Source organism: Engraulis encrasicolus, chromosome 11, assembly GCF_034702125.1.
Source record: "Engraulis encrasicolus isolate BLACKSEA-1 chromosome 11, IST_EnEncr_1.0, whole genome shotgun sequence".
NCBI lineage: Eukaryota > Metazoa > Chordata > Actinopteri > Clupeiformes > Engraulidae > Engraulis > Engraulis encrasicolus.
The window spans coordinates 53,231,163-53,238,916 of NC_085867.1; the positions used below are offsets into that span (position 1 = coordinate 53,231,163).

At 45.6% G+C, this 7,754-nt stretch overlaps 1 protein-coding gene across 1 annotated transcript in view; it reads left to right on the top strand.

Annotated features, from left to right (window-relative positions):
- Positions 1–7,423, top strand: part of mbd2 (methyl-CpG binding domain protein 2) — a 74,800-nt gene extending 67,377 nt beyond the window's left edge. The window contains exon 7 of the mRNA XM_063210974.1: positions 6,798–7,423. The gene's annotated coding sequence lies outside the window, so the exon portion shown is untranslated. The remainder of the gene's footprint in view (positions 1–6,797) is intronic.
- Positions 7,424–7,754: the final 331 nt, after the last annotated feature.

Consider the following 7,754-nt stretch of genomic DNA (forward strand, 5'->3'; position numbering starts at 1 on the left):
GAAGTCGCACAAATGGCCAACATGTTTCTCTGAAAATGTTGTAACTCACGTGCAATCTACCCATACTCCTGTGCGGCGTCAAGCGAATTATCGCCTCCATTTAAAGTCAATGACAGCGGAGCAACATTCTGTGGGGACGGGCCGTAAGTTGCAGTAGTCTATGTTATTTTTAAGTACTGAAGGGCTGTCGGTAGGCTTATGATGGGGTCAGAGGAGCATTGGGAGGCGTATGATGAGGTCCACGGGGCATGTGTTCAAGGTTGAGAATCACTACACAATATACAAGCATCGCTTTATATCATTACTTGCATCTCTCTCTCTCTCTCGCTTGCCTTCTTATAAGCGTCTACCTACACCTGTCCTGTATACTGAAGGTAGGTCATTCAGTTTGCGTTGCGCTTCATAGGCCATATATCCCCATCCTCTCCTTCTGCATGCCATTCAAATGAGTGAATGAAGCAAAGGACAGCACTGTTCAGATTTTTCTTTCTAGCGAAGGGCAGCACCCTTCAGATTTTTGAATCTGAAGACTGCTGTCCTTCGTTTCATTCACTAGTTATCTATGTGTTATGTCGGATTCAGCACCCAGCTTGCGAACTGTTTTGATCATTAGGCGATAGTGTGAGCTTGTCTCTGCCACTTCACATTACTCACAAATGACGGAGCCTTTTCATCATGCTCCCCTGACCTCAGCAAACTATGTGGAGACTGGTGCCCACCTGAATGCTATAGGCCAGGGCCTTAGAGTCTCAGCAGTCCTCTAAAGTACTGTACCCAGCGCACACACGACCAGCCATGCATTCATTCATTTCTGAGCGAATGAGCAGGGGAGAGCCATGATGTTTGAGATGGGTTCATGCTCCAAGAACAATATTCTACAGACAAGCTCTTTTACTTACTGTATAATATCAATGCAATCAATGCAATAACATGTACTGCATTTATACAGCACAGTCTCACAACTATGAAGCGTTATGATGTCTGAGATGAGCTCTCTGACCTCCACAGAGATGAGTGCCTGGTGACATGAGTATGTCGAGCTGAAATGAGCGGCTTTCACTGTATTCAAATCCAGGGTGCACCAGCTGCCTGCTGCAGCAAAGACACTGTGTTCTTGCTTGGTCATTGAATGAGCGGGGCACCCACGCTTGAGTTAGTCACGGCCCACTGGAAGACACTGTCCCCTCGTAGCCAAACACAGAGCCTTGGAGCCACTGTCCCTCCAACGCACACCCAAGCACACACACACACACACACACACACACACACACACACACACACACACACACACACACACACACACACACACACACACTCACACTCACACTCACACTCACACTCACAATCACACTCACACTGACAAAAGTAAACACACTCGCATACACACACCCTCACTCTCTCTTTCTCTCTGGCACACACATGCATGCACAATGACACACACAGCATACAAAAACAGACATACACAACATTCATACACAACTCTCTCCCTCACGTACAACACACACACACACACACACACACACACACACACACACACACACAGAGACCACATGCGCACACACACACACACACACACACACACACACACACACACACACACACACACACACACACACACACACACACACACACACACACACACACACACACACACACACACACACACAACTCAACAGGGTGGGTGTGCCACACAAAGACTGGCACATTTTGCTAACGGCCAAGAACACTCATTGCTATGAGCAAAGACAGAAAATGAGGGAAATGAATGAGCATTAAAGAGTCCTAATATTGAATTCCTTAAGTAATTTCTTCCCTCTCTAATCAACATATTTTACCACCCCCCCACGCCTCTCATCAGCATCATGCTTGGGAGTATTCATAATTAAAACAGAGCGCGGAGGAAGTGAGGTGGGGGGTGGGCAAGCACAGCTATGGGTGTGTGTGCGTGTGCATGCATGCGTCTGTGTGTGTGTGTGTGTATATGCATGCCTATATTGGGAAGGGAGGGGGGCTCTGTTTGTTGTAATTACTCCCCCTCCTAAGAGGGTGGGGGGTCTAAGTGGAAAAAGCTGGTGTTAATGGATATACAAATTGCATGCACTTGCATTGATTATTGCCATTTTTATGTGTGTAAATGTGTGTGTGTGTGTGTGTGTGTGTGTGTGTGTGTGTGTGTGTGTGTGTGTGTGTGTGTGTGTGTGTGTGTGTGTGTGTGTGTGTGTGTGTGTGTGTGTGTGTGTGTGTGTTTGCGTCTGTAGGGGTTTTGTGTCAGTGTTTGCAATATGTGGGCTAGACTTAAAAGGGTGCTTTTAACGCCAATATTGCAGAGCTGTTGTGCTGCCAGGGTTCTTTTTTTGTTTTCCCTTTTTAAGTCTTCATAATGGAGCTGGAGACGTGAGCTCCTCCACTTTGTGCTGAGGTGGAAAAGGGAGGCGCAGGCACACTCCACAAACTGCTCCACCATCATAATTTTCCTTCTTCTGCCTACCAAGTCCCCATAAAACGATTGTTCTTTGGGTAGACGCCACACCACCACTTTCAACAGCATCAGACTGACTTTGCCAGGTGTTTCCACCACGACCGCGCCAGAGCATTGCGAAAGAGAAGCTCAGTATCCCTCCAAAGTGCATCCACCATCACATTTTTAAGTTCCCATAAAATGATGCCTGTCTGAGTACCTTCAGCACACCAACTAGACTTCCTTGGCTCCTCAGCCATTGGAGTCATACTACAAAGTGCAAACACGGTCATATTTTCCTTCCTCTGCTCACCAAGTCCCCATAAAACGATGGCTCTTTGGATAGACGCCACTACTTTCAACGTATTGGATTGACTTTGCCAGCTCCTCCAGCACAACTGCTCAGCATCACTTGAAAGTGCCTCCACAATCAGATTTTTAGGTTTCTGTTAAATAACGCCTCTTTGATCAGATGCCGCCACTTTTTGTGACGTACATTTTGCCAGCTCCTTCAGCGTAGCTGCACCAGAGCATTACGAAAGGTAGGAGGCTGCATCACTCCAACCGTTACCTTTTCTGTCTTATAAATGAATTGATGTCTGCTTGATATGTTGAACGTTGTGGCATCTATCCAAACAGCCTCCAACATCTTTCACCACTTCTGCACCAGAGGATTTCACACCATAGGTTCAGCAACTCACTCCAAAGTGCCTCCACTATCACTATCACTATCAAGTTTCCCTAAAAAGATCAACCCTTCAACTAAACAGCACTACTGTACCTTCAGCACATCAAACAGACTTCATTGGCTCCTCCACCATTGAAGGTACACTCCAAACTGCTCCACCATCACATTTTTCCTCCTTCTGCTTACCAAGTTCCCATGAAGCGATGGGTCTTTGGGTAGACGCCACCACTTTCAACAGCATCAGACTGGCATTATGGCATCAAATCGTCATGAAGATGAAGAAAAGAGGCTCAGCAACACTATCACATTTTGAAGTCCTTGACAAATGGCCGCTCTTTGAGTAGACGCCGCCTCTTGCAACACATCAGTCAGACTTTGCGAGCTCCTCCACCATCATTACAGTACGGCATCATGAGAGGTGTGAGGTTCAGCAGCTTACTACCAAGTGCCTAGCCTATCACATTTTTTGAAGTCCCATAACATGCTGGCTGGTTTTGTAGACGCCATTACTGTCCACACATCAGACTTACTTTGCAAGCTACCTCCAACATAACTGCACCAGAGTATTTCGAAAGACAAGCTCAGCAACACTCCCAAGTGCCTTTGCCATCACTTTTTTTCAGGTCCCCATAAAATGACGCCTCTTTGAGTAGACACCACTATGGTACCTTTCACACCTCAAGCCCGCTTTACCATCTCCTTCAGCTACAGTGTACGAGCACAATGTGAAAGGGAGGACAACAGTACAAAGTGCCTCCTGTAAAGAGCTCCTGTAAGTTCCTGTAAAATAATGGCTCTTTGAGTCGACAGCACTACTATCTACTCATCATCACACCAACGTCTCCACCACAACCGCACCAAAATGAGACTTGGCAACACTCCAAAGTGCCTCCTGCATCACATTTTTATTAACTTGCCATAAAATGATTACTCTCTGAGTAGACACCAATACCCTCCATACATCAAACCGATTTCACCGGCTCCTCTACCATTGCCAGTGTGGCGCTCTGTTTGTGGGTTCGTATGAAATTGACATCACGCCCGCTGGAGCGATCCCAGTTAGTTAAAACAGCAGAGATGGGGAGAGAGCTCTGGCTCAGCACAATTGACAAATGAGATGCGCACCATAGCGCACAGCACAATACAGCACAGCACAAGGCAGACACCCAAGGAAAGGAACAGCTTTTTCCATCGGGGTGAGATGAACTGTAAGGAAGGGATGTGGGTGGGTGGGGGATGGGGATAAAGGAAGATTGGGGGGGTTATAAACCTGGTGGACAGCACAGCACAACAACACGGCACAATAACAGACGCCCAATAAGCTTCTGAACGACTTCTTCCATCAGGGTGAGATGAGCTGTGAGTAGGAGAGGAGGTGGGGGGGGGTTGGTTGAGGATGAAGGAGTATTGAGGGGGAGGTGGTGAGACATAAACATGGTGGATGCATCAGGAGGCATCAGGATCCATTAGACATCCCCAGAGCGGGGCACCAATCTGCCTACGCAGCAGGGTGCTTGGAGCCGGAGAGCTGGTGAGGCGAGGACTGGAGAGGAGAGCAAAGAAGAGGGGAGGAGAGAGGAGGGAAGGAGAGGAGAGGAGAGCGAAGCAGAGGACGGGAGAGGAGAGGAGAGGAGAGGAGAGGAGAGGAGAGGCATCACCCATGGGGCTTGGGGATGGTGGTGAATAGTGGGGGTGGGCATGCGGTTCCCCCTGGGGACTGACACGAGGAAGGCTGTTGGAACGTCATCCTCCTCTTCCTGTACTTCTTCTCTTTTGTTCGTCTCTTTTCCATTCAATCTGCTGCTCTTTGTCGCCATTCTGTGCTTTGGTGTTTTTTTTTTCAAAGCCTCTCATCTGTCTTGGTTTTTTTTGTTTCTTTCTCTCATCTTTTTCACCATCTCATCCTTTGCTTTCTCACATTCTCTCCTCTCCCTCTCTCCTCTCCCTCTCTTTCTCTTTCTCTTTCTCTCTCTCTCTCTCTCTCTCTCTCTCTCTCTCTCTCTCTCTCTCTCTCTCTCTCTCTCTCTCTCTCTCTCTCTCTCTCTCTCTCTCTCTCACTTCACTTCTGCTTGTGTCTTGAGCTCCTTTTGTACTGTCAGCTATGGCTTGTTGCACGCTTAAAAGAAGACCCTGTGATGTCTCGCTCCAGCAGTTCAGAACAGGATTCCCCACTGAACACAGACACACACAAACTCATGCCCACACACATGTACATGCACACACTGCACACACACTCACACACATACACATACTCTATAAACACGGACATGCATTTTCTCATAAAAGATCCACACACACACACACACACACACACACACACACACACACACACACACACACACACACACACACACACACACACACACACACACACACACACACACACACACACACACACACACACACACACAGAGCACAAAATGTGTTACTGTACTGGGTGTGTACTATAACAAAAATCCATATACGCACTTTAAAGAAGACCCTATGATGTCTTGCCACAGCATACACACAAACTCAATGCCCCCACATAAATACACACATATGAACACATGCATGTGCTTATGGGCACGCATGTACATCCACACCATTTCTTCTGTGTGCCTTTCACAAACCAAAAGAAGGCTGTTATTTTTACACACACACACTTGTTATTTTTCTCTCTCTCTCTCTCTGTCTCTCTCTCTCTCTCTCTCTCTCTCTCTCTCTCTCTCTCTCTCTCTCACACACACACACACACACACACACACACACACACACACACACACACACACACACACACACACACACACACACACCAAGGTGGTGGTGTGATCATTAGCTCAAGTACAAGCACCACCTCTGTCCCCTTTGAAATCCTCCAGACTAGTCTCTACTTGAACCTTGTATTGATCTTTTTGTTTTTATTTCATATCTGTGTGTACTGTTTCATCATGCCCTCTGGTCTGGCTTTTTCCAAAGCCCTTCTGGTTAACCCACTCCACTGCACAGTCACTGACTGCACAGTCACTGAGAACCGGAGTCCAAATAAAATATCTCGAGGAGGGAATATGAAACCGAAAACTTGGTATGCTTCGTGTTTGGTCATGTGGCCGTTCATTCTTTTGACTTTGTTCTGTTAATAGGAAGATGTCTATCTGTCAGCCAATCCCAGACAAGTTTGTAGGGAGTCATCGGTAGTCTATGTGTATGTCTGTTATCGTGTGTGTGTGTGTGTGTGTGTGCGTGTGTGCGTGTGTGCGTGTGCGTGTGTGCATGTGCGTGTGTGCATGTGCGTGTGTGCATGTGCGTGTGTGCGTGTGTGTGTGGCGACATTGGTGAATGTCTTTGTTGGAATATACTGGGTATGAAATAGTGTGATAAAATGCAATGAGAGAGAGAGAGAGACATGTTGTGATAAAATGCAATGAGAGAGAGAGAGAAAGAGAGAGAGAGAGTTGTCTGTGTGTGTTGCTGTGATGCAGAAAACACACCAAATCCCCTTTGTGTTAGCACTGTACAGCCAAGACAGCACCTTGTGGGAAGTCGCTGACAACGCTGTCTAATATCACAAGTCACTTCATCTTTCAGCCTCTGACCTTTCACCTTTCGCTGCTCTATTGTCTGACCCTTGACCCTTGTCTTGTCTTGTCTTGTCTTGTCTTGTCTCCGTAGGGAACAACGTCTCCCCTCCCCCCTCCCCGCGTCTCAGGATGGGTCTGATCCAACGTGTGGTTGCTGCCTCCAAACTCCTCCCTCCCAGCACAGTGAGACCTTAAAACCAACAGCTTTAGCCAAGGCCTTCTGGAATATCCAATTGTTAATTGTTTTTGTGTTGTACTGTTTTTTTTGTTGTTGTACATATCTATATATATAAATATATAATTTCAGAACAATGCGTATTTTGTGTCATATATATTTTTTGGAATTTAAATATTCGTATATAATGAATGTGTATTCATTATATATGGTCAATATATAATTATATATAAAGAGAGAGGCAAATATTTGAGCAATATTCTTTTTGAACTTCTGGGAACTTTTTGCGAGTCAGGTTTGCAATCTGCTGGATTGGTATTGCTAACTGTTTTTACTTTTCACATGCTCTTGTCTGGTGAGGTCGGTTGTAAGGGATTTTGTTCTTTTTTCAGGGTTTGTGATAGTTTAATTAATGCATTTACATGAATATAAATGAAAACAAAAACTTGCTTATTTAAGAAAAAAACAAAAATTTTATACCTTGAGAGAAAATACTTGTACATTTCTTGCATCACTTTAGAGTAAATAAATGATTATATTCACATGATTTGTTTGGTGTTTTTATTTGTGCAGTGCCTGAGGTTGTATATAGGAGGAGACGAAAAGAACATTTCTAAAAGCAGACTTATCTCCAACAAACAAAAACAATTAAAAGAGCAAAACCTTGAAGGCTTTGGGAGGAGGTTATTGAAAGTACATTGTGAGTTATTACTTAAAAACGGTTTACCTGGGCATGTTAAATATAGTAGGCCTAAACACTGAGTCTACTGTATCTGTACAAGAGTTCTTTCACTGGCTCGCACAACAACTTGGCACTAAACGTAAGCAAGACTAAGGAAATGGTGGTGGACTTTCGGAAAAAGGGGAGAAACT